The following is a 27,770-nucleotide window of genomic DNA, read 5'->3' on the forward strand; positions in this document are numbered from 1 at the left end:
CTGTCCTGTCGCCTTAACCATGGCACCACCAAGCCGGCTTATACTCAATGTTGGACTCGAGTACTGTTGAGTAGAAAACATGAAAAAATATAAGATCTGTTGTGAAATATTTCATAGGGCACATTCACATTTCAGTTTGTTTCACATGTTTTTTTTTGGTAATATTGATGGTACCCAAATTATTACAATAATATTTTCAACCATTTTAGTAAAGGAATGAGCGGTCCGAAAGTAACTTGAGGCAATATATGTAATTGAATTCAAATAAAAATTTTGGGTAAATAAAAATTTTGGTAATAAAAAACAGTATCAGGTATATTATTTCACTAATTGCTACAAATTAGACGATTCTGCTTAAAACAATTCAGACGCTTGATCTAGGAACTATATTATTTATGCATTATTTTTACGCATATTATAAACTATAAATTTTCATTTAATTGTTTTGAAATATACTATTCTGTAACTTATTACTACATATTGGAATGAAATAATGAAGCTTTTAAATAGTTTATCTTAATATTTATTTTTGATTATCGAGATAAAAATTTGTTTCTGTCTCAGTATAGATCTTGCATTCCCTTTTCATTTCACTTTTTTGTTATCAAAAGTAACATTTCTTTTATACTAATGACTATGATATTTCTCCTTGTTATATTTATATACTAAGAAGTAAGGAAGCAGTTCAAGTATTTGGGATTAATGATAAACGAGAGAAAAGTGGTTCTCTAAGATGACGTGCATGGAAGAGAAGAATTCTTACAGTCAGAACTAAAGTCCACCCCTTTCGAGCCTATATTTTGCCAGTCCTTCTGTATGGTCCCGACTTTGTTACAATTTGACGAATTTCAGCTTCATGTCTTTCAAATATGATGCTTAAGACAAATTCTGCATGTTTTTCTCCGAGAAGAAAAGAAAGAAAATAAATGAAGTCATCCATTTAAGATGAGACAATCAGAGCACATTTGAGGAACAAATTCAGAGGAAACTTTGCAATGGCTTGGTCTATATCTATTGAATTTATATATATTTTTTTTGGTATACGTCAATTGAATAAAAAGTGAAAAAATTCTTTATAGACTTCTGTGGCGACATCAACCTTTTGGGTGAAAGACAAGATTGTCTCTGATAGGTAATAAATTTGAGCACTCCTCATATATTTAAGACAAATACATATATTTAAATAGTTACAAACCTTACGTACTTACTATATGGCAATTTTCAACTAGCGTCCTTACATACTTACAACATAACAATTTTCAGTTAGCGTCATATTTGGCTATTTTGATCTCTCAGTCTCATAGTTTGAAGTTATTATGACTAACAAAGACGTCAAGCAAATGTCCATCTTGTTGGAATGTTCATACCTGCACAATAAAGGGTTTATTTTATGTATGTTTTAATTTCTCAAATCAACTTTTAACGATTTCTGATTATTTTTTCACCAATCTACCATCATGACGACTATCATTCTAGAAGATTTCACAACAACTAAAAGTTCCAAAGAGAATTGCTACTTAAGTTTTGTTTCTTTTTCGGATAAATTTAATCATATTTACCATTAATTTTGTTTAGCGCGGGGTAATTAAATAAATGATTAACACTAAACTTTTTTTCACATGAAAATTTATTAGGTATTTGGCATTTGACAGTTTTGATTATTTTATATCATTAGATATTTTACATTAAATCAAATAATAAATAATAATATCAATATTTTCGTATTTACTTTATAGAAAATAAAGTACAATTAAAAATAAAACTAAATGACTAATTTTTATGTGGTTAGTTTAAGGAGTATAGTTTCCTGAAAAAATTATAGGAGGGTCTTTTTTGTAAACTAATACAACACGTAAATAAATGAAACCTTTCAAATTTCCTCTTATTTAACTATCAAGCGCGAAAGATGATAGTTAACTTATTTATTTTTAGATAGTTATCGTGTGAAATCGTCCCGAGGTTGAAACTTGATCTAAAACAAACACACCAAAACCTCAGTCAATTCCACATCGCGGTAGACATTGGAATTGTCCGTCTCGAATGCAGGAACAAAAGCTGCACGACTTTTCCGATCGTTTGCATCGAGATCGGGGTCTAAGCCTGTCTCGGTTCGTTCTCTCGCTCTGACACACACTCGTATGCAGACACATGTACCGACTCGAAAAACAAAAGAAAAAATAACGCCCGCCGAAAATTAATTCGAAACGAAAGCGAAACAGAGGGAAAAAAATCCAAAACATTCCAGCAGCGATAACAACATTTTGGTCCCAGTAGCCTGGGTATCGACGTACGATTCGCGTACAGTTTTTTCGGTCCCGTATCCTTGTGTGTCGCCTGGTGAGCGTTTGATTCGAGCCGTCATATCTATACGGTCTACGCGAGACTCGGCGTTTGAAAATCGCGAAAAAACTAAGACGTCTCCGGCTTGTCGAATTGGCGGATCGCATTTTTGCTTTCCCTCGCCGTCTACGATCTCTCGGGCACTAATAGTCGTTTCGGGCCTCCGGCTCGACTTTAATAACATTCGGATTTGTTGTTCGCTACTCCGGTGTGTTTTGGTGTTGATTATTATTCTGTTTCAGTTTTGTTAGTGTGAGTTTTAGTTAAGTGTTTTTTTTTTGGATTACACGGTATTATTTTTCACTGCCGAACAATGAACGTACACGCGGTCGTTATGTAAGTTATGTTTTCGTTTATATTTAATTTTAAATGTGTTTCCAAAACAAAGTTTGCCAAATTGGTTTAGTTAAATACGTGATGTATATACAGCGCTTTAGCGTGTTTAAGACACTTAATTGTTAAAGTAATCGATTTTAATCAATTAATGATGCCGACACTTCATAGATAAGATACGGAACGTTCTAAATAAATTCAATCAAATCAACATTCGGGATTTAAACATAACCCTTAAAATACACTGTTAAATTTTGAATAAGAGAAACAAGTTGTTCTTGTTTTTACCTGTTGAGTGGACCAATAGCATTTACATTGTTATAGAAAAATAATTCAAATTACATTCAGTATTATTTATTGAGTCTGAATGTTTGTATTTTTAAAATATTTAGGTTTAAAAATTAATATTGGGCGATTTGAGAGAATACTGGAAGGTTGACTTTTGGAAAATTTGGACATTATTATTTTTTAAATTATTTTTTTAAAGTCAATAATTGGTATATATAATTTGGTATCATCAGTTTAAACATCACCTTTAAAACACATTATTCAATTTTGAATAAGAGAAACAAGTTGTTCTTGTTATTACCTGTTTTGTAGATCAATAGCATCCGTATAGTTATAGAAATATAATTCAAATTACATTCAGTATTATTTATTTTAAAACATTTGAGTTCAGAAATTAATGCTGAATGATTTTTTATAAAATTCTATGTCTTATTGTGAGGACATTATTTTTTAAGCTATATTTTTTAAGTCAATATTTGGGATATAAAATTTGGAATCATCAGTTTAGAGATACACTTTAAAACACATTAATCAATATTGAACAAGAGAAACGAGTTGTTCTTGTTATTACCTGATAAATGGCATTTGTACTATTATAGAAAAATAATTGAAATTACATTCAGTATTAATTATTTTAAAATATTTAGGTTGAAATATTAATATCGGGTGAATTTTTCATAAACCTCTAGGTCTTATTCTCTTGACATTATTATTTTTTAAACTATAATTTTTAAGCCAACATTTGGGATATATAATAATATATAATTCGGAATCAACAGTTTAAACATAACCTTTAAATACATTATTCGATTTTGAATAAATGAAATACATTTTTTTCTCTTATTATATATTTAGTGGATTAATAACATCTGTATTATTATAAGAAAAGATACTCCAAAATATGAAAAAAAAACATTTATATGTCTTAGGAAATACTACTAAACAACGTATTTAGAGTTTAGACCTTGCTTTCCTTTTTCATTTATCTTACTTCTTTGTTATAAAAAGTAACTTGTGTGTTATACTAGTGATTTGGTCTACATATTAGGATATCAATTATTTCAAACCAGATTGATTTCCTTTTTACATACACAGTATATTTTACCTATATTTCTCTTGGAGAACTGCTAAATAGAGTTAGTATATGTACGAGAAGGGTTGATTTAACTAAATATACATATTATATTTTCTGAGTAATTCAAAAAATATTGAACATTTTATTGTGAGAAAATATGTCCACTATTATTTTTGAAAGTATTGCTTTAATATAACGAAAACCGCAAAATTTCCATTTAAGCTTTTAAATTCCAAATTAAAACCCCACGACTTTAAAAATGTAAATGCTCTTCAGCAATAACATCATCTATGGCAAGTCGAAATAAATAATGTCTGGTAAATATGACGAGTGGGTCGGACATTTAAACGTTTTCATATCAATTTTCACGGATTCTCCAGAATGAGTACAAATGAGTGTAATAACCGTATTCTTATTTCTCAATCTTTAATTCTCTTCAGTTGGCCATGGCGGTCTTTCTTCAATGACTCGATGAAGAACTAATAAAACTTAATTCAGCTGTATATGATTTTAGTCTTTTTTGTTTTAAAAAGTTCAGTAAGTGATTGAATATCCTGTTGGATTTTTTAATGAATTTTAGAGGTATTATATTACGTTATCAAAAAATAATAATATTTATTTAAATCAGTTTTTTAACAAACGAAAAGGTTAAAAGAAAGGTTTAAGAAAAGGTTTAATATCTATGAATAATTGTCGAGTCGATTAAATATAGTTCTTATGATTACTTTATTGCATCTTTTGTAATAATAACGGCACTTAACGTCATGGTAAGGGGACTTCTTGTCTTAGATATGGTGTAACCGTTCAGGTTATTGTTTTTATTTTGCAAATTATATACATGCATATTTTTGAAACACTAGTTCCAAACTCGAGTATAAATATAATTTAAGACTAAAGTAATTATTTTACTATATATTTCAGTATAGGATAAATAAAATGTGCTGGCACATTTGTAATAAGAATATTAATGGCGCTAATGATCAGATGATATATATAAGTTTTATAAATTACACATAATAACAATTTTTATCTGCTTTATCGGAAATAATTTGCTGTTACACTATCGTTTATTGTTATAATATATATTTATATATATTTATATATATATATATATATATTTATATATATATATATATATATATATATATATATATATATATATCTTAATATAAATAAGATATGATGGTACTTAACACTTTCCTGATAAGAACATCGATATACTTAGTTATGATGTCAATGATCAGATGATGCATTGTTTTATTTTTATAATTATAAATATTTATGATTGTTTATAACTTTGATATTAATATGTTATTAATGGAGGATTTCTCTCCATACTAAACACGAATCGTTTTCATCTATTACATATGCTCCATTGAATATTGTGGGATAGTCTAGGATATGGCAGTTTGAATCTAAACTTACAATGTTTAACTTTTTTAACCGACATCGGCAACATATATATAATATATATTTTTTATCTAATATATTCAGATTTTTGGGTATAGTATTATTGCTCATTAACTTAAATATTAACATCAGCTCAATGTTACGGAAAATCGGAAGTCGTTCAGTGCAAAAGCCATTCAATTTGCTTTTTAAGCACAAAATATAGCATATAAGGACGTCGTAAATATTTTGTAGATAACTGGTGTAATGGTTAAAACGTTTGGCTCCTAAACGGAGGTTGCGGGTTCGATTCCTGGCAATTTTTGTATATACTTGATGTCATTTTGGAGCTTTGACGTTATTCAATTCATTGCATGCATCATTACACCAGACAGGTTATATAACATTTTCGCTAGAAGATTCAAGAAATGTGCGGGGTTTGTTAAGGCAGATTTTCGGCTAAAATATGATTTGGTGCGGTTGATAAGTAGGAGTGTGGGTACAAGGGATTAACATCGACCTTTTGCAGGAAATTGGGATCATAATATTTAAAAGTTTATTTAAATATGACTGTCAGTTGGGAGCTTCAGTTAGAATAGGGAAATTTGAGATTCTTTCGTCATCAGAAATGTGTTGGTGATGTGACAATGGCTAATCGAAAAAAGTAGATTGGTGCACATATTTTTAAAAAATTATTAATTACATCTTACATTGAATATACTTAGTACAATCTTAATTTAGAAATTAATTTATTATTACTGTTGCACTTACATTAATACACAAGCAAGAGGAGTACGGGATTAATGCATTAGTATGTATATCCCAATGGTGTACTTATGATTAATTATTTTGAGGACAAATGAGGTGGAAAGATTAAGCTTGAAAGGTTATAACCTATTACTTTCCTCAGGGATCAGTAGTCCAATTGTCCTGATTATTACTGATATTTTATATATATTGAAATAAAAAACTTTAGAGTATCAGTATTGTACACCTATCTTTATATTATTAGCCAAAACTATAAATATTTTATTAAACAAAATATGACACATTTTACACAAGATAATGTTTTAATACATTGTTATATACATATAAGTTAGTTAATTTTCCTCTTAACTACAAGAGATTAGAAGCAGGTTCTAATTATTTCTTTTGTAATATACAATTACGGAGTCGACTTTATCTATATCATCTTGTCTTTGTTACCTTAATAAAGGTCACGTTTTATACAGAATTAATTCTCATATATATTAATATTATGTCAAGATCAGACGCCAAGTTATTAGATCGCATATCAAAAAACTGATAATGCCAGTTTCAGAATTACCCCGTTCTTGGATTTTAGTCTCGTTCATTCATATAATAATTTCGAAACAGTTGTATCTTGTTATTGGTATTCTTGGTCCGAAATTTAGATAATTTTTATAATTATCTTAAATGCTAATTTTGTAATAAAATCAAACCCGCTGGCTGTTTTACAACGGTGACATTTTCGCAATATTAATCGGCTTTTGGCCGTGGATACACGGATAATCCTTGTTCGTGTAAGTATAAAATAGTTTTATTATATATGATTCTAAACTGGATTATTGGGTCAAATTATTTTTATGTTGCTTATGTGACACCATAATTTACAATGTTTTTTTTGCGAAATATGAGGGTCATGCTATATATATATTTGTAGACGGCAGTTTATATATATGTATAAATGTGTATAAAGTCTATTTTATTTTATCGGAAAAATGGCTCTGGAGTCGTTCAGCTGGACAGTACGATTGAAGATATTTTAATATAAACGAAACTCTTAATTCTAAACACTTCGGTTATCTCACTGCTAATAGTTCAAACTAATCTTCCGTCTTTCTTATGAGTCTTCGGACAATCGGACGGAGACAAGTGCTATAGCTAGTATGGAGTCCAAATTCTAGCAGTTTGCAGCTGAGATATTGCGCTATCAGTAGATCTGCTTTTGGTAACCGAACATTATGAATTCTAGCTTCCGCCAAAATTCAGTAGACTATGTTACTTTAGTTCACCATAATTTCAGTCGGCTTTTACTGTCTCTGAACTGTTATCCTTCTGCTAAGGTTCCAGGGATATTTTCATTAAAATCATGATTCATTCCTAATTAGAATTGTTCATAGCAAAGGTTTTTTTGTGTACCTTCAATCCGCCTTTGGCAGCCTTACAGCCTTCTACGATACTCTTCTCAAAACCCGCTAAACTACCTCAAATAATGCTTCGAATAATTCTGGAAAGATTATTTTACCCCCGTCAACCTGTCTTCTTTTGTTTATAGGTAAGTTGATTCCGGTTACTAAATTACGTCATGAATTCAAAAAGGTGACAGCCTTAGGACCTAACCGCGCCAGTTGTAAAATATGTAGACCTTAATATAAAACACTTGCTTGAACTCTATTTTTACAATTTATTTAACGAAAGGTTCTTGCTGTTGTGAAATTTATATTTTATTTAAAACATTATAAAACTTTGTCCCTAAAGGTTTTGTACATCTCTACTCACCTCTACCTCTATTTTTCTTAATTAAAATATGTTTGACGAATATAAAGCAATTTCCTATATTTTTTCTGACAATGTAACGAAAAATAATCTTACACACGAATATCTACGTACTTGTATGCACCTCCCAATCGATCAAAGTATCTTCCTGGTAATTTGTAAAGGTTATTTTCTTTAGCATTCAAAAAACAGTTTTAAGAGATAGTTTAAAATATTATCCGAAACAGGTTTATTGATATAAATAGAGATAAGACAATACTAGATACATATATCAAACTATTTACTTTTTACGTATTATCGTGTATTGATACATGGGACAGGAGATTATATTTTCATCGAATACTTGTTTTATCTTAATTTAAATGTAATTTTTAGACATTTTTATAAGTACTTATCACAAATAATACGGCACGACGGTAAATGGTTCTATACACGTTAAATTAATAGGTGAAAATCTGAAAAGGAATAATTCTTTTATCATTTCTTTTAACAACTTTCGATATAGACATTCCTATAATTTAATACTATTAGTATTTGGTTGTAGTTAAAATATTTTTATTTATTAACATATTTGATTCATGTTACGAGTAAGCCAAATTATATCATATAGTTTTATGGCCAAATTATATTGACTTTTGTTATTTATTTGCTTTGGTGGACATTAAGTTACTTAGTGATATATAAAAAATACTAATATCTATGTCCAATTAATCTTGCTTGGGTAATCTAAAATAATCGTTTTGTTTATAGTTGATGTTTAAATTTATATCTTACTGATATTTCGCAACCACTTTTAGGTCAGTACTATCGTTATTTAAATTTTATATTAAAATGTTTTTAAAAGAAATATAATTATCTGGTAATTTTCGCTTAAAGATGCTTATTCATGTTCAGTTTTTTAATAATTTAATAATACTTTTTATTTATACTCTCATGAACTGAGAGATGTGTTCTTCAGACTGAAACCAGAAGAAACTTTTATAATTTCCTAACAATGCCAAACAATAAATATTAGATATTGAAAAGTCAATGTGTAACAAGAGCAACCCAAGATTGTTAGAAGGAGGTTAAAACGACTTTATTGGCGTGTAAAGTTAGTACTGTAGAATTTCCCCATCTATGCAACTAGTTAAATTTTGATTATCTTAAAAATGGGAAAACAATTAACGGACAGTTTTATATAAACTTACTGGATTGTTCCTTATTCCTGTATTATAAGAGAAAAACGCCTACAGAATGTGACATCTATCTTATTTAGCAGATTTGGCAACTACTGATCATTTATTGTTTCCATATCTGAATAAAAAATGACTCGACAGACAATAAGTAGGCTTTGTAATATAATCATTGCTTAAACAAGAATCTGACTAATTCAAATATTAAAATTACGTTAGTATGTAAGATTACCTTGAAAGATGTTGATATATGGAAATATTTTTTGTTATCAAGGATAATTAGCTGTCATATAACCCTATTATCAACACGCAACTTTTATCTTCGTTCTAACAGTATAAAATTGTAATTTGATAAATAAATATTACTTGATATTGTTATTGTATATTGAAAAACCGGAATTTTATGTTTTTCTCTCAGTTTATATTAGATTGCCTTTAATTTATTTAGAAATTTAGCCAAATTTTGACAGTCTGTTATTTAGTAAATTATATTGTGTTATTTATCAAATTTATGGTTTAATTGTAATTAAAGTAGGAATTTTGAATATCATAGTATTTCACTGGTGCCAGTTTTTGGAAATTTAAATTTAATTTATTTTTTACTAATTAATTTAACTAGATAAATTTAATTAGAAATTAAATCCAAATCACTTTAAATTTTTGCTACTTAACTAAACAAAACAAGTACTTCATAACTTCATATTGAATGAAATTACGAAAAACGCCCAAATGTTTTTTTTTTAATAAAATAAAAGATATACATTTGATTCTCATTAGTGGATATGTTATCCAGAAGCGATAAATTTGGCATTGACCTCCACCAAGACTGTATTTAAATATGAAAGGTCCCCCTTGTGATACGGCTAAGAATAACTCTCTGACTAATCATTCCTAATTAAATTCCATGACATGATTTTTAATCTATTTTTAAGATGCACCGTATTTCATCAATAGTTTTTTTTTCTAGAATGATGTTGTTGCAATACTTTTAGTTAATTAATTTTTTCTATTGCATATGTACATCTAACATCCGTTATCATATTACGTTTATTTGTTATAAGCCTAATCGGATATTGTTAGTGACTTTAAAAGAGATATTTTATTTGAGAGATGAGTGAGCCAGTAGTCGAAGTGATGGATGGATATGTTTTGTGATTGTGATGATAACTGTAAATTTTTTTATGCAATAGCATAAAATCCGACAAAGAATGTCTTCCAAAAAGTCAGACTTGTTCTTAGAGTCTTCCCTTTACCAACTTTTTGTTTGTTTGGCTTTGACTTATGACTTATGTTTTGAACACAATACATGCCCGCAAATATCGCAGCACTATGTGCCCTATCCTCCTCATTTTGTTATGTGCGTTACCAAGTCTACAGAATATTTATTTCAATAATATATTATAACAAAAGATGCCAACTACCATATTTTTAACATTAAAATCAACGAAACTGCAAAAGTTGTGGTGGTATATATGAGATTACTTTTTGTGCTATTAGAACATTTTGAAACTATACAACTATCATTGCAAATAATAATTTACAGCGCTCAACTAATCTAATATGCGTAAAAATGTTAAAGAACTTATATTTTAATAATAACGCTAAAGTGTTTGTCTCAATCACCTTGAATTGAATTGGACCAAAGATTCATCTTTTTTAATGCTTAAACGTAATATTATTAGAACATGTTTCATCTACTTTTATTCCAAGAATCGTTTTTATTTTACTTGTTAATGCAATAACAAAAACCAATATCTGAGAATTATATAATACAATAAGAAAAAGGAACTATATAATTTTAGAATGGTATAGTTTCATTTATTCAGGATTTTTCAATTATTTTCTGTGGTTTATGCATCTTATTTCTGCGTCAATCGCTTTACGGATATTCTACGAGATTTTTGTCGCAATAAACGCATTGTATATAAACTAGTGATCGCTCTGTAGTCGAAATTTGACCACTTTCTATTAAGTTAATTATAGACAATTATAGTTAATTATAGACAGAGACTCATAACAGAGTAAAGGGAATAATAAAAATATGATGCTACTAAAACATGTTTTCACAGATTTTTCACAATCAGATCAGAAATTTATTTGATATATAACATTAACTAAAATATTATATTTTATATTAGAATTTGAACTGTAAAATATCAGAGAAGAAAATATAAGTATACATGATATTTCTTTACTTTTACGTTAAAAACATAAATATGAAATAATAAAAGTAATACATATTTGTATATTAAAACAAGAACGAACACAATTAAGTAATTTATTTTTTACAATGTGGAATAATTTGGATTTATAATCCTTAAATGAACATTGATTTTTCAAAATTTAGGTCCATAATGTAAATAATCAAAATAATTCATATAAAGTTCAAAGAATAAAATATCATATTGTCACATATCTTCATACATTAATCGTTAATAATTATCAACAACTTTAAAATGTTTACAAATTTATTGTTAATAATTCATAATTTCTTCTATTTGTCCTTTGTGTTCCATCTATACAAATTATATAGTTAGTTTCATTTTAACTGCTCCATACTTTCATTACTTCATTTATGTATTCATATAGTATTTATATTTTATCCATAATTATCACCTAAAATAAATATTATATATATTAGGAATTACAATTTTCTAAAAATATTTTATAATTGTTAATATTCTTTGCAATATTCATTTTAACTCTTGATGTTTATTTCTATGAATATTTGGTTGTTCGGTTTGTTAAAAAACGCGCTTACTAAAGACATCTGAAAATTAATCAGAAGTTAATACAACTAAAATTATCGGAAAAATCTTAATGACCTTTAGAATTGTCTCTAGTACAATGATATACTATCAAACCATATCAATTACTATCGGTCTTTAAGCAAGAACAATTTTTCTTAGCACGTCAAATTAAATGAAAAGCTGATTTAAACATTCTAAATATCTTATAAGCAAAGAGGATAGATGATTTTTGTTATTGTCGAATTCTGTTAATCTATGTTGGAATGAAATTTTGTCATATGCCGGATTTTTCTTCCACGGCTTTACGTAATCACACTATTCTAAATCATTTTTTATTAAAACTTGCCATAACTCTGTACTAGATACAAATCACTGAAAATAACACGAAATCTTAAAGAACACTGTTTAAAGTTAAAAAAGCTCTGTTTAATAACGTCTTAACACACTCATTTTCTGTTTTAATATCATTCCAAATGTAGAATTTAGGGATTTGTGTTCCGATTAAATGTTGCGGTATAACGTTGCCAGATTTTGATTTTAAAATTTCCGGATCCGTAGTTCATTTACGTAAAAAAGATAAGATTTCAGTATGAACTGATTACGTCCCTGTTTTTACTGGTGGTAGCAAATTAAAATTAGAGGATAATAAATAAAAACCGTCGAAAAATATAAATTCTCTCAAAGAAAGGTGTAATATAAATGTACTAATATAATACACAAAAAGGAATATAATAAAATATAACGGTAACTTAAAAGGAAACACGCAACATTCCTTAAAAAAATGTATAACATATAATCTATTTCAAGAAAAAATGAGCGTTAGTTTTTTTCATAAAATAATGACAAGCAAACATGTTAAAGTTACATTAAATTGTAATAATAGTCTACGTGTCGTTAATAATTGTTTATGTTAGATAGAAAATAAAAATTGTATATAAAACATTAACTGAAAGTAGTTTTGTTACGTTATCATAATTTTTTTAACTAGCCTTCTATTGCTGCGATAGTCGTGGGTTTCAATTCCATTAGGGCATGTTAGCTTATGTTTGTTACTATTTATAATTGTTACTTTCTATAAGTAAGGAATAAACATCTCAGCCACCTCCGTAAAGAAACTGGGAATGATTTCTGAAAAAAAAATGAAAATGAAAAACAACTAATATTATGAAATCTTCAGGCATGATTTTAAGGAATATATAAAATATGACAAGTTTTTGATATATTAAAAATCTAATAGACTAACCTCGTGGATCTCAAAGATGGCTATAATGGTGCTTGTAAGATAAACAATAAGCTTCTAAGTACATTTTTGGATGGAAGCCAACAGAAGAATTTACAACTTTATCAAATGTCAAGTGAGAAATAAGCAATATAGATCTATAAGTCATGGATGTAAGGAAGGGAAATGGACAATACATGATCCGATAGAAACATATATTGTAGTATGTTTATTAACTATTGCTGAAATATTGATACAAATAAGTTATCCTTATATCAAATTGTAACCAATGATAAAAACAAATTCAACTGAAAAAGTTATGTTATATTTATGCTTACCTGTTATGTATGATTCTTAGTATCAAAAAAGTAATTTGTTTTATGAATTATTAAAACCTGATTCATTTATTGAACTAAACTAGTCCTATTAATCCGAACATTTAAATCACAAGGCCTTGAATATATATATATATATATATATATATATATATATATATATATATATATATATATATATATATATATATATAAGAATTGAATATGTCAGGAGAATAACAATCTGTATAAAATAGTATTGCTTCAAATTATATTCAATATTTTTACTGCCAGAGAGACAACTAATAGACTGTCGTAACAAAAACAATTATTTCCTTATTATAAAAAAAAATTAAATAGTTTTTATTAGTAAAAAAACACTTTAAATAAATCTTACATATGAGTATCACTCCTCAAGGAAAGCCTATTAATGAATTCAGTTAAGTTTTACCAGAAGGTATTGTTTTAAAAATTAAGAATTAATTTAGAATTATTGGTATTACTGCTGTCAAAAGGGAATAATCGTGTTGTTTATTATTGAGTGATTTATCTAAGGGGTATTATTATAAATGAGACACAAATACCTTTAGAAAAAGAAATATCCCACTTAAGTGTTTTTTCTATACTACTACTACTGCTTCATAATACATACAATGTACGAACTGAAATATTGATACAAATAAGTTATCCTTATATTAAATTGTAACCGATGATAAAAACAAATTCAACTGAAAAAGTTATGTTATATTTATGCTTACCTGTTATGTATGATTCTTAGTATCAAAAAAGTAATTTGTTTTATGAATTATTAAAACCTGATTCATTTATTAAACTAAACTAGTCCTATTAATCCGAACGTTTAAATCACAAGGCCTTGAATATATATAAGAATTGAATATGTCAGGAGAATAACAATCTGTATAAAATAGTATTGCTTCAAATTATATTCAATATTTTTACTGCCAGAGAGACAAATAATAGACTGTCGTAACAAAAACAATTATTTCCTTATTTTAAAAAAATTCAATAGTTATTATTAATATAAAAAACACTTTAAATAAATCTTACATATGATACCACCATCACTGTTTATAATTTTAATCATAAATCATCACTCAATAATTCTCAGCCCTAACGTGGATGATGTTACCTATTTGTCTTTGTAAACCTAACCTACTAGACCTAACCATGAAAGGTCCACAATTTATAATAACCTGACTTTTTAGTTTAATAATTACTGTGGTTTTAGTGAAAAAAACCTTTGTTATTTTCAAAACAATTGATAGCGTCTCAACGTCTTAGAGCATTGTTTAGACGAAATACTATTATATTGCAGAAGATGAAAAAACATTCATTACTATATGCCTGATTCAAAAATATAGTCATTTGAGTAGACGTCAATTAGGAAAAACCGTCCAAACACACTTAGAGGCAAAATAGTCCTTTTCCGCAAGAGAAGAAATTGCTATTTGGCCACGACAATACTCTTTGTTACTGGTTGGTAAAAACGATGTCAAATATAACGAATTGCGCTTCGCATTTCCTTGTCATCCATACACCCGCCATACAGCCCGTATCTTCGCCTAGTGAGTACTTGGCTGCTTGCTGATCTCAAAATCATAGATTTGGCTCAATAGAAGAATTTATTGCCGAAGACTGTTTTGAAAAGATAGCTGGATTACTCGCTCCTCAAGGAAAGCCTATTGATGAATTCAGTTAAATTTTACCACAAAGTATTGTTATAATAATTAAGAATTAATTGAGACTTATTGGTATTACTGCTGTCAAAAAGAAATAATCTTGTTGTTTATTATTGATTGATTTATTTAAGGGGTGTTACTATAAATGATACACAAATACCTTTAGAAAAATGAATATCCTACCTAAGTGCTTTTTCTATACTACTACTACTACTACTACTACATTTTACTACTAGTAAGTACAGTAAGTACTACATTTTACTACTAACCTAGGAAAGTATTACTTTCAAATTACCTAAATTACCTAAGTAATGGTATTATATCTAAGAAGTGTTACTATGAATGATACATTAATACTTTTAAAAGAATCCCAGTTGTGTTTGTGTTTTTAATCTGCTTAGAACTAGTAAAATTTCTAACCTAGCAAAATATTACTTTGAAACAACCTCGGTATAAAAATAACATATTTGAGTATCGGTTTGTTTACAATATGGATTTATTGTATGCTAATAAAAAACGGTAGGGTTTTTTTCTGAAAATGCAATCAACTTTATCCCACGGAAGGTTATCTTCCGATTTTTTTAACAGGCTTATTTTGACCGCACGAAAGACAGCTTCGAATGCATAATAAGCAGTAATAAATATTTAAAAGCTTATTTCCTTCGGATGTAGCTCCTCGGTGGTGTGCGTTAGCGAAAGGAAATGGCCAACAATAGCAAATATGATTATTAACTGTAAATTAGAATAAATCGCCAATAAAATTTAACATATACTGGTTGTTTGATCGCTTAATTTAAGTTATTTTTATACAGTATACACAAATTTCGTTTTGTGGTTTCACTCTCATCAAGAAGGAAATATATTTTCTATTGGAAAGCCCATAAATTACATAAACACTAGTCCTACATTTAAATACGTTGAGAATAAAGCTATGGACCATAAACTTTTCTTATCGTTGCAAACTACCCCGAGTGAGAAGAGGGTATTTACAATTTTCTACTAACTCCTACAAGAAGGCAATAACTAAAGCATTGGTTGAGACCTGACTATATTGTATATTTCCTACCAAATTATGACTTTAGTAGGTAACCAGGCTGGCTGGAAAACGCTGAATCTAAAATGACTAAAATAATTTTAGACTTTTAACCATTTAATTTTAGATAATGTTTACGACTGAATTCCATTTTTAAATTGAATGGCTATTTTTACAATTATTGTCCATAACAACTTAACAATGGAATGACAATTGTTTGGCAATATCGCAGCTGAAGGGGTAAGATCACGAAAGGTAGAATGGACATGTTCAAAGATCCTTAACCATAAACTATTCGAATTACGAAATATTCAAACTTTGAAAAATACACCTATTCCATCGATTCACAGGACTAACGTCGCAGGTTAAGGTGTAAGGCCATCAAAAGCACACTGGTGTTATATGACCTAAAATAGTCTATTAAAATTTGGACAGAAGCTTGCAGTTTATGGTGAATTGTAGTAGCTTAGTTTCACAGCCGTAGACTATTGGAATTTGAAGTCGCCCAAACTTCCAGTGATATAGAGATTTAAATAGGAACGGTGGAAAACTGGCGGACGAAGGTAGAGACAACACTCACAGATAATTTTGCAAATATAAGCTGCCCAGACGGGACAATGGTTATGTATGTAGCGATCTTGAGGCATGTGGAATTTTACATCGTGGAATAACGGTCTACAAAATACCCAGAAATATAATCCCAGATGTTGAACACGGGCGGGGTGCCAGCAGGGCCAAATAGAACCCGATAACGAATAGCTGGCGGCAACCCCGAGACGTTTATCTGGGATGTGATTGAAGGGTATTTCGATTCATTCAGTGCTCAACCATCGACTGCCCAAGCCTCGTCAACAGGTAACTCCGCTGCCATCCTTTTTATCTAATTGTATTTTTCACATTTTTTTTATATAGCCAATAAATAACGGTCACATAATGTAAACACCACTGTTTCATTTCGTTTTACCTCCATTCTCCGAGCCACATCATTTACCCTAAATGTACATTCCTTTGGTGGTTTCTTTAGAAGGGAGGTGTTATATCACGCAACTGTTAAGGAAAACTACGAAAATTGTGTATTCAAAGATGATTTTTTTTTCTTTTACCTAGATGACGTTCGGAGTTTTGCGGGCGACAGAGACCTTGGAGGTGTTGTCGTGTTCTAAGGTTCCTATAAAGAAAAAAAAAACAAGGCCGGGGTTCTTCTATTAAGACTGAATGGTCGTGATGAGTGAGATCTCTAGACATAGAAAGTTTGGTTTATATTTCAATAGATTGAAATCCTCAATGTCGTTGTGTATCGCCGTTCAACTAGTAGCCTTTTCTTTGCTTAAATAGAATAGCATTTTTAAGTAAAGTAACAGTTTTTATGTTTTATATCCCTTTCACGTTTCATAATTAAAATACATCAATTCTGAAAAGGTTTCACCATATTCTGTGAACTACAAATAATAGCCGCTTTTAGAATTCTAGATTCCCTAGAATTTCATTTAGTCGCTATTTGACATTAAACATGAATAGAAACAAAAATTGAAAAATAATAATAAACAACAGCCATTAGGTAACAACATACATTGAGAAAATAACAATAAAGGAAACATATTCATTTCGGAAATATTTTTAAAGTGCATTTGAGTTTGTAAATATTAATAGTTCAATTCGTTCAGTGTCTGCGACAAAACAACGTCAAGTTAAATTTACTTATCAAATAAATAAAATATATTTTTAACAGAACGATCATTTAATCGGTTTTTGTAGATGCACAGTGAAGACATAAAGAATCCTGTCCGGTTTGTTTTGGAAGGTTATTTTTGGATTTGAAAATTTCGATAAAATAATCGTCAAATTCAACGAAATAATGTCAAAACAAGGACTGGAATTAAAACGCCCATCAATTCTCCGTAAATGAATTTTTATTTGTTATCGGGAAGTTAAACAATTATCATTTTTTTCAGTGGGCTGTCGGTCAGTATCGATTGATGAATACATAAACGAGCGTTCAGTTAACGCTTTCTTTCATCAAATTGTAAATCTTCCTGAAATATCAATTTCGATTCATTTTTACTTATAAAACACTTGAAACTTATATTAGTAGTGATTATTAACGTTATAACATAGCAATTTTTGAAACCTTTGGTTTACTAGATAACTAGGACTTAAAATGGGCTAGGTTAAACAAAGTGACAAGGGGAATTTGTGAGCTGAACAAGAATGAGAAATATGCAATGACATTAGGAGAGTGTAAGAATGGGATATAAATAGCTTGATCGCGTACCAAATATATATTATTTTTTATGTTTTGTGTTAGCATGTTGAAGTAGTATCCCGTGCCTCTGCATTTGGTTCATAGAAGAGCTTTTAAATAATTGATTTCGTTCTTTTACCAATTTTACCGAATATTTGTAGTGAACAATTTGATTTTGGAGTGGTGTCATCATTATTAAAAATGAAAGTGTCATATGCTTTATAGCACTTCCAAAGCTAGCAATAAGTTAGCTGATTTTATGATACTCGTCATCAAAATTTCTGACGTCAGCACGTCTCAATGTTACCGCATTAACTTAGAATTTTGGTATACTTTAGCCGGTTTGTAACCTTTAATTATTATTATCATTGATGTGTTGAAGAATTTTGTAGACCCTTGACAACAGTGTCGAGTAAAACCAACTTAAATTGACTGAATCGTGTACATGTTCCGACGCATCAGAAGTCATTCTGTCTCCTTTTAAATAAGGTATAATAAGATGGAAAAATCTGCACCGTGTTTAAAACAAATTGTCATCTGTGACTTGAATTTTATTTTATTAGAACGACTATATATGGCTTCTACTTAAACTTGAGGCAACTTTAATTCCAACAGAAGAGTTCAACATTCAACAATCTTCAACGTTAGTTTTTCCAGGAAAACGACTTATTTGTTCAATAGCTATCAGAGTGTTTCAACAGCTGCAACAACTATTTTTGAATTTGATATTACTTAAACTTCATGCATCCGTATGCATTGTAATTTTCTATTGCTTCACAACTATTCGGTATGTATTTTAATCCTCAAAGTCAGATCTAAATAAGAAATTCCTGTGCCATTTTTTTATCCTATTTTCGCCAACCTATCTAGAAAACATTGCGAGGTGTGGTTATCAGAGCGAAATATAGTAACCATGACATCAATAATGGTCCAAATAGAATAGTGTAATATCGCAGTAGTATAAAGAAATTTGAGGGGCCTCTGACAGTAGGCTTTTGGTTGCTTTCATGGCATTTTTTACTTTAGTTTTAACATTCTCATAACAAATGTTCAGCTATTTACGTTACAATAAAAATGTTTTCAATAATTTTAACTAATGCGTATGTTACTTCTCATATATTAATGTTTCAATATCAAAAACAATGCTAAAATTTGTTATTAAATGGAATAATTAATCTTCATTATTTGTTACTCATTCACTTCATTTCACTTCTATAGGAAATTTACGAAAAGCTCATAATTGGATGCTGTGAGGAGACTTAAAATTTGTCTTTATGTTTCTTGGCCAACAAAAGGAATTTATTAATATTTTAGATTATATTTAGAGTTATAATAGGTGAATCAAAATTGATTCATAAACAATAGTCTGTAAGAAACACTGATAAGCGACAAGATGGATATTTCACTTGAAACTTTAGTAAACACCAAATAGATCCTTTAGATAAGGTTGATTTAAGGAAAACGTAGAAAAGATTTAATCTAAACATAGTTATTCTTTTAAATATTTCTATGAAATTTGTCTTATTTTTAAAAGGCTATATTGGAAGAAGTAAGAAATAAAACTTACTTTGACAATTTAAAGCAACTGTGGGTTAAAAACCCCTTAGCGATAAACTTGTCTTAGCTAATATAATGAACAAGTTCAGAACTTTTGGTTATCTGCTGAGTCTTAAAGTCTACTTCTTGTCCACCATTTTGATTTATTTTTTGTAAATAAAAAACGGAGGGAACGAAATTTGACATATGTGAATACGTGACAAAATATGCGAATAAAAAACAGATAGAACAGGCAGAAGTAGTGGAAGAACGATATATAGAGACCACATCGGATCACATCGGAGAATAAGCTATACAAAAAGCTTTTCCTGATTTGTTGGGGTATAAAATAGCTGTCATATTAAAACAAAACTGTGGATGGGAAAAATTGGGAGTGTAAAATATAAAATAATTAATATAAACATATTAAAAATATTAAATTTTTACAAATATGTTTAACAATATATAGCAATTAATATAGCAATTTAACAGAAGTTATTTGGATCAAGCAACAAACATTAAAATATTAACAGGCGCTATTTAAACAGGATTATCAGTAAAATGAAAAGGACGGATACTTTTATAGTTATATTAGTATCATAAACTACATACACACAGTTTCGATAATGCTATTTATGGAAACGCAGCGAAAATTGCAATTATGCCTAATATAAACATAAGTTAATTCGGAATTACTACTAATTCTTCAGATAAGATTTTTTAATACACAAATATGTTAATAAATAGAAAATATCTTAATTGATGATTATTACATTTCTGCGTACGTACAAATTTAAATAGCATAATAAAATTCAAGATCACATGTTATCCTATGTTTAATATCGATTCGTTTTCAATGTTAATTCGAACACTATTTAGATTAGATATAATAAAATCAAATAGACGTATTTTAACGAGATGTTTATTATTTAAATGACCTGGTGTTGTTCGACAACGATCTTTATTTTAGTCATGCACACACATATGTTCCAACTTAAATATGTATTTTAATATAAAATAATCGGAATGTTAGATTATTAAAATGTATATTTAATTTTCCTACAAAATATTGTTAAATTAATAAAATAACATTAGATGTGTGGAATCCAGTTTTTTACTGTTTAAAGATATAAAATATTATATGTTTACTCAAAATAAGTTATATTCAACGAAACTTCTTTTCAGCATCATGGTATGGACTCAAGCTAAACTTATTGCGTGAAATATTTGTTATTAGTTAGCTGAGAGCTGAATAACGCTATAAGACAGAGCAGCATCAGAAAATTTGGAATTATATCCTAAAATATTTAATTGTTATTGTGACGTGTGGATAAAACCACAAATAGTAATCAGTTTTTTATGTTTTTAACCTTGAAATTAGTGTTTAATATGAGGATATGGCGTTTTGTTATAGATACGGAACCGCGTGACTGCCTGTGATACAACAATCACAATACTATTTCCCAATTTATATAGATTTCCAAAGCTTACTAATTCATATAACTAATATATTTTGTTGTGACAATCAATGTTGATAAATCTTGGATAACTGTTAAGTAAAAATTTAAATAGAATACTTGATTTTATTCATTGATTTGTTTTAAAATATGTAAGTGTTAAATATTTCTTTAAACATATAAACAAATTGTTATATCAATATTCTTTTACAAATACAATATTCTGTCTGTCTTTTAGTTTTTGAATTCTCATTCAATTCAGAATTATTACATAATTATTACGGTATTTAAATATTTATTATTAAATATCTTTATTGTATTATATTAGTGCATTAGCAGATAAATAATGAATATATAAATTTAAAATTATATTACAAATTTTATTGCAACAAATATAATGTAAAAAAGCTTGTAACTAAATACGAAGCATTTTCACAAAATCACTACAATTTTCAATTCAAATTCATATATTCTTCATATTTTCAATGTATCTTCGATTAAAATTAATCACAACAATTAGACGGATATCAGCATTCTATATATATATATATATATATATATATATATATATATATATATATCCTCAGTTTCACCATTTTCACAATGTGTGTTTAAAAATCAAGTGGCCTTTTAAAAATCCTTTATAGCTTTTGTTCTTATACCTTTATTCCTATTTTTATACTATTGTCAGTACAACTAAATTATTCTTTCATCTGTTATTCACTATTATGATTTACATCATCACGTTGCCTCGAATTTTTAAATATATTGGCTTTTTAATTTCATATATATAAAAAGTTTATAGCAATAATGTATATCAATAAGTCAATATATTAATAAGTTATAAAATGGGAAATGATTTTAAACACAGTAACAATTTATCATTACTAGTGATCGCTGATCGACGACAATTTATTAATTTAATCATGTTTCTGCCTCATAACAGGGTATAGGGAATAATTTAAAAATGATTAGTAGATTAGTACACTACTGATCGTTATAACAAAGTAATATAAGTCAGATTATTTTCAGAACTGTCAAATCAAATGAGAATATGCGATACATATATATATATATATATATATATATATATATATATATATATATACATATACATATGTATATATATATATATATATATATATATATATATATATATATATATATATATATATATATATATATATATACATATACATATGTATATATATATATATTTATATATATATATATATATATATATATATATATATATATATATATATATACATATACATATGTATATATATATATATTTATATATATATATATATATATATATATATATATATATATATATATATACATATACATATGTATATATATATATATTTATATATATATATATATATATATATATATATACATATACATATATATATATATATATATATATATATATATATATATATATATATATACATATATATATGTATATGTATATATATATATATATATATATATATATATATATATATACATATATATATATATATATATATATATACATATATATATATATATATATATATATATATATATATATATGTATATACACATATATATATATATATATATATATATATATACATATATATATATATATATATATGTATATGTATATATATATATATATATATATATATATATATACATATACATATATATATATATATATACATATACATATATATATATATATATATATATATATATATATATATATATATATATATATATATATATATATTGCCTATTCATAGTTCGCCAAAACCCTTTAATAGTTTCAATAATACGGGAATAACCGAAAATAACACAAATTTCGTATTTCATTTTATCGGAATTTATTTGTTGGTAGTGTATATTACACAAGAAATTGGGCTTAGATACAAACTTTTACAAATCGAATTTCATCATGGCAGCGGGTGCTTCTACCTCAAAAAGTGAGGCAAAATTTACTCTAAGTCGATTAATATATAAATTAATTGGTAATTAAAATAAACTATTAAATGCTGGTACTAATACTTTAAATATCATAAAACAATTACTTATAACTTATATTACATTATAATGATAGTATTTAACCGATAATCTTCTCGTATTTATTTTAAGCAAACAACATTTTAGCCAAATACAAATAAAGATTAACTATAACTCCAAATCAGGTCAAGAGCTCGACAACACCGTCCATTCTTTTTAAATCCGGTCCGAAAAAGACTTTTAACGTAACAGCAAGGCCAATGGACAATGGTTCGAAAGTTCAAACGATCATTGGTTAGTCGCCATACCGAAATATACGTCGACTGTAGGCGACCCTCCAGTACAGCAAATATAGACGTACCGCTATTAACATTTACAGGTATCCAGTAATTGCTGAAATTGCTTTTCCTGTAATGTTACTATCGTATTTTCTTTTTAGTTCTTTTTATAAAAAAAAAACGAAGCCTATTATTAGTGGAGCATTTATTTTGCCGCAATATTTTGTTTTAAAAGATATTTTAACAATAATCATATCCAAAATAAAAAAAATAATTTGTTACTATTGATAATTCTCACAAATAAAACACAATAATTACTGCATAAAAAGAAGTTATTATCATATTTTTATCCTAAAAAATAAAAATAAATAAATAAAATATTGTGTCATGTAGTTAGTAATTTCTTGTTTTCAAAGTAAATATATTTATATTATTTTCACACTAATCACTTATCAATGATATACCTATTATTTTGATGTGGCCTTTTACCATTTTTATGGTAAAGCAGTTCTTACCACCTGTACGATAGCAATTAAATTTACGCCGCTAAGAGAATTTTTTAATACGAATATGTTGATCTAGCTTGATATTTTAACTCAATCTGCATTTTCAATGATCGGTCAGTTCATCGATTTATCCCTACTATCGAAGTTCCAGAACGAAAGCATGATGAAAATTAATAGGAATATTCCAACGCGCAGAAGCTTCTTATTGGGAAACCCATTGATGCAATAATGACTTGTAGCCTATATGGCTTAATTGAATATGTTTTATCTTTTATGAAAAACCGGAATTAGATTTTCCCCAACCTTTACATATTTTCGCAAAGAACAAATTCGGAACACTGGCGACAATTTTGGTTTTTATATAGATATAATTTATGTTTAAATATGTATTATAATAATAAAGTCTGTATATGTGTAGTGAACATTATGAACAGCTCCTTACAATATCTTAACTCTATGTGTCAGATGGTCAAATTGATATAAATATTTCACCAATATGCATTGATTCATACAGCCAATATTTATTTATTGCGGTTGTTAATGTTTATAGTCATGACAGCATCACAGTTAATTATTAAATTCAAATAGAATAGTAAAATTACTCACACCCTTTCATTAAACGCAATTTCAAAACAGTATATCTGATTACAGTTCTGCGGTTCTAATTTGTTAAATATTTTTTCAAACCCATTATACTTGTTTCTGAAACGGATTTTTCATCTTTGACAACATTCACAGATGTCTTCACGGTTAGTGTCATAAATTTGTCTTCATTGCGTAAAATAGAATAATACTAGACAAGGTGAAGTTTGTGGTTAATGCCTTATGAAGTAAACTGATATTTCATAACGTAAAACCTAATATAGTATATAATATATATCCTATTTATGGATTATCAAATATTTATTTATTATTATAAATCTTGTTATATCAAAATTTTATTTTTCATATTATTGATTTCTTATAAAATCTTTTCGAAATTTTATATACCAAGATATAGTTGCTAAAATTTTTAAAATTTCTTTATCACAAACTTATAACATAATGAGTATCTATGATTTGTTAACCTATCTAATTATAATATGATTTCTGCAGAAAAGAAACCGGCTTGTCGAATAATTAATTTCCTGCACTTTTTTGAGAATGTACTTCCCTCAAGTTAGAATACAAATTACTTCCCCATCAACTATATAACTTCATCCAGTCATATTTATATATGTGAAGAATAAGAAGGGTTTACAGAAAATAAATTAGGCTCTTGAGATGTTTTTATTTTTAACAACATATTTACCATCCATACACCATATTTTTATCATGCTTCAGGTGATTTATTATTTTTTATTATTTTTATTAGTTTTATTACATTTTTCCGATACTTATTCCGATTAATATTTGTTTAAAAGCAAACACTTTTAGAAATCAGTTGTTAATATTTATTGTTTTAAACTAAATGTTGCAAAATATGTAATATATCACGTTAAATTATTTATTTCTTTTATATATATATTTTAGTTTCCTTTCACCAACTAGAGGTTTATTTGTACTGCACCTACAGTTTAACGTGGGTTCCAAACACGGTCCTCCGCATTAAGCTTACCGACTGGTGGGTGACCAACTTTAGAAATCACCTCTGAAGACATCCGGTCTTACCCAGTCTGGTTACTAGCGTGACAGGGAGCATTTTCCTTGTCCGAGCATACTGGTCCGAGCATATTGGAGCATACTCTTGTCTAGCACTATCACAAATATTAAACAATCACAAATATTAGACAATCACAAATATAAATTTACAACCGTGCCCCAACAGAATTCGAACCCACGGCTATCGCAATAGTAGGAGGACCGTGTATTTGTTTCTATTTCTGTATATTTTTTTAGATGAATAAAGGTATAAAAGCACCCTTTGTGATAGGGTAACTATATCTACAAAAAAAAACGAATAAATTTAGAAATATATGAAAAAAATATTTTTTCGTTACATCATAACGATTTTATTTTCATAATCTTAGATCTCTGATCTTTTTCAACCATTTGTATATTGCGCTTGCCGTTCTTTTTAGAATCATTGATGTGTCAGATAAAAGCAAATTCTCATAATATAATCAGTTTTTTAATTGAATTATGAAGCAAAAGTAACCGATGTTTATGTCACCGGGAACGCTTTAATGGCTTTTCTATAGTTTTTAATGAACGCCGTGAAATGCATCCTTGTGTTCTAAATATAAATAGATTCTTCGTCGAGCGATCAATTCAAGGTTTGGTTGGTGCTGCTTAATAAATGTGTGACAATTTGGAATCTATTTATAGCTTTAGAAACGCGCATTTTTCTTCAATTCCGTTGGAACTCGCGTTATATTTAAATCGTATAAGCTTGCCAATAATATTATGAGATATACAGCTTTTTTCGTTATTATAAAGATGTATCGCTTTTAGAAATATATTTAAAATACATATTACAGAAAAGAAACTGGAAGATTGGGGTCATGCATTAAAAACTAGTATGAGAATATGAATTGCATTCATTTTACAAAAGAAGCAACACGCTACCTCAAAACCTATATAGCTTTAGGGTGTTATTTATTCAATTCCGTCCAAGTCCTAGTTAATCCCAAGAAAACATCCATTAAAAATCATAATACAGTTTTAATTGGGTCTATTGATTAATTTTAAAGTTTTACAACAGATGACGTTACTTGTACTAGATCGCTTTGAGTACATTTATGTCAGGTCGAAAAACAGGAGCCATATACTTAGATGTCTCCAAAGATTTCAACTAAGTATGGCACCACGGTCTAATATTTAAAGCTAAACAACTAGGTCTACCGAATGATCTAGTATCCCTGATAGATTCATACTTGGATGGTATCCCCAGCTCTATTCCACCTTTATATGGCTGATTTCTCGCCCTACAAACTTTCCCACACAGCATTTTATGCAGATGATACCGCTTTCTTCACAAAAACACAAGTACAACTGAACCAAGCGATAGCGTGGTACGCGGCTTCTGATTCCGGCGGCTTCGGATTAACCCGAGCAAAACTCAGGCTATTCTGTTCCACCGCAAAAACGAGTTTCGCGCCTATTGCCTCCAAATCGATAAAGTCTCTATTACATGGCTCCAGAAAGTCTCATACTTCGGTCTCCAGTTCGACCGCAGATTCCAATAGTCTGCCCAAATTCAGCACGCCATTTACGAAGGAAATGGCGTGTACAGCCTATTATTTCCTTTATTCTGCAGAAAAAGCAAAGTCCCAATCCCACAGAAAGCGACTCTGTATAAAATGCTAGTCCGTCCAATCTGCTTCAATGAAGCACAGGTGTGGTACAAGTATGTCTCGGAGAGACAATTTGAACTACTCTGTGTGTGTTCCAATCCAAGTGTTCCAATCCAAATTCCATGGTTTATGAGGGACGTCAATACACACCTCCATTCAGGCATCTCGTTTGTGAAAAATTTCATAAACATGCTCAGTGTGAGTTTCTCGATCGGAACCGTAGAACACGATAACACCTTAATAAAATCCCTACCCGTCCACAAATCCCGGTAGTAAACAAACTATGACAGTCCCAGTTGTAACCTAGGGTCTCTGTCGCCC

At 28.3% G+C, this 27,770-nt stretch overlaps 1 protein-coding gene across 2 annotated transcripts in view; it reads left to right on the top strand.

Moving 5' to 3' along the window:
* Positions 1 to 2,269: 2,269 nt before the first annotated feature.
* The window catches only part of LOC143193589 (uncharacterized), a 397,105-nt gene continuing 371,604 nt past the window's right edge, over positions 2,270 to 27,770 (top strand). For both annotated transcript variants that reach the window (XM_076399903.1, XM_076399905.1), the window contains exon 1: positions 2,270 to 2,676. The gene's annotated coding sequence lies outside the window, so the exon portion shown is untranslated. The remainder of the gene's footprint in view (positions 2,677 to 27,770) is intronic.

The sequence above is a fragment of the Rhynchophorus ferrugineus genome, unplaced genomic scaffold, assembly GCF_030347505.1.
Source record: "Rhynchophorus ferrugineus isolate W39M unplaced genomic scaffold, kcgeb_rfMv2 rfM3, whole genome shotgun sequence".
Lineage (NCBI taxonomy): Eukaryota > Metazoa > Arthropoda > Insecta > Coleoptera > Curculionidae > Rhynchophorus > Rhynchophorus ferrugineus.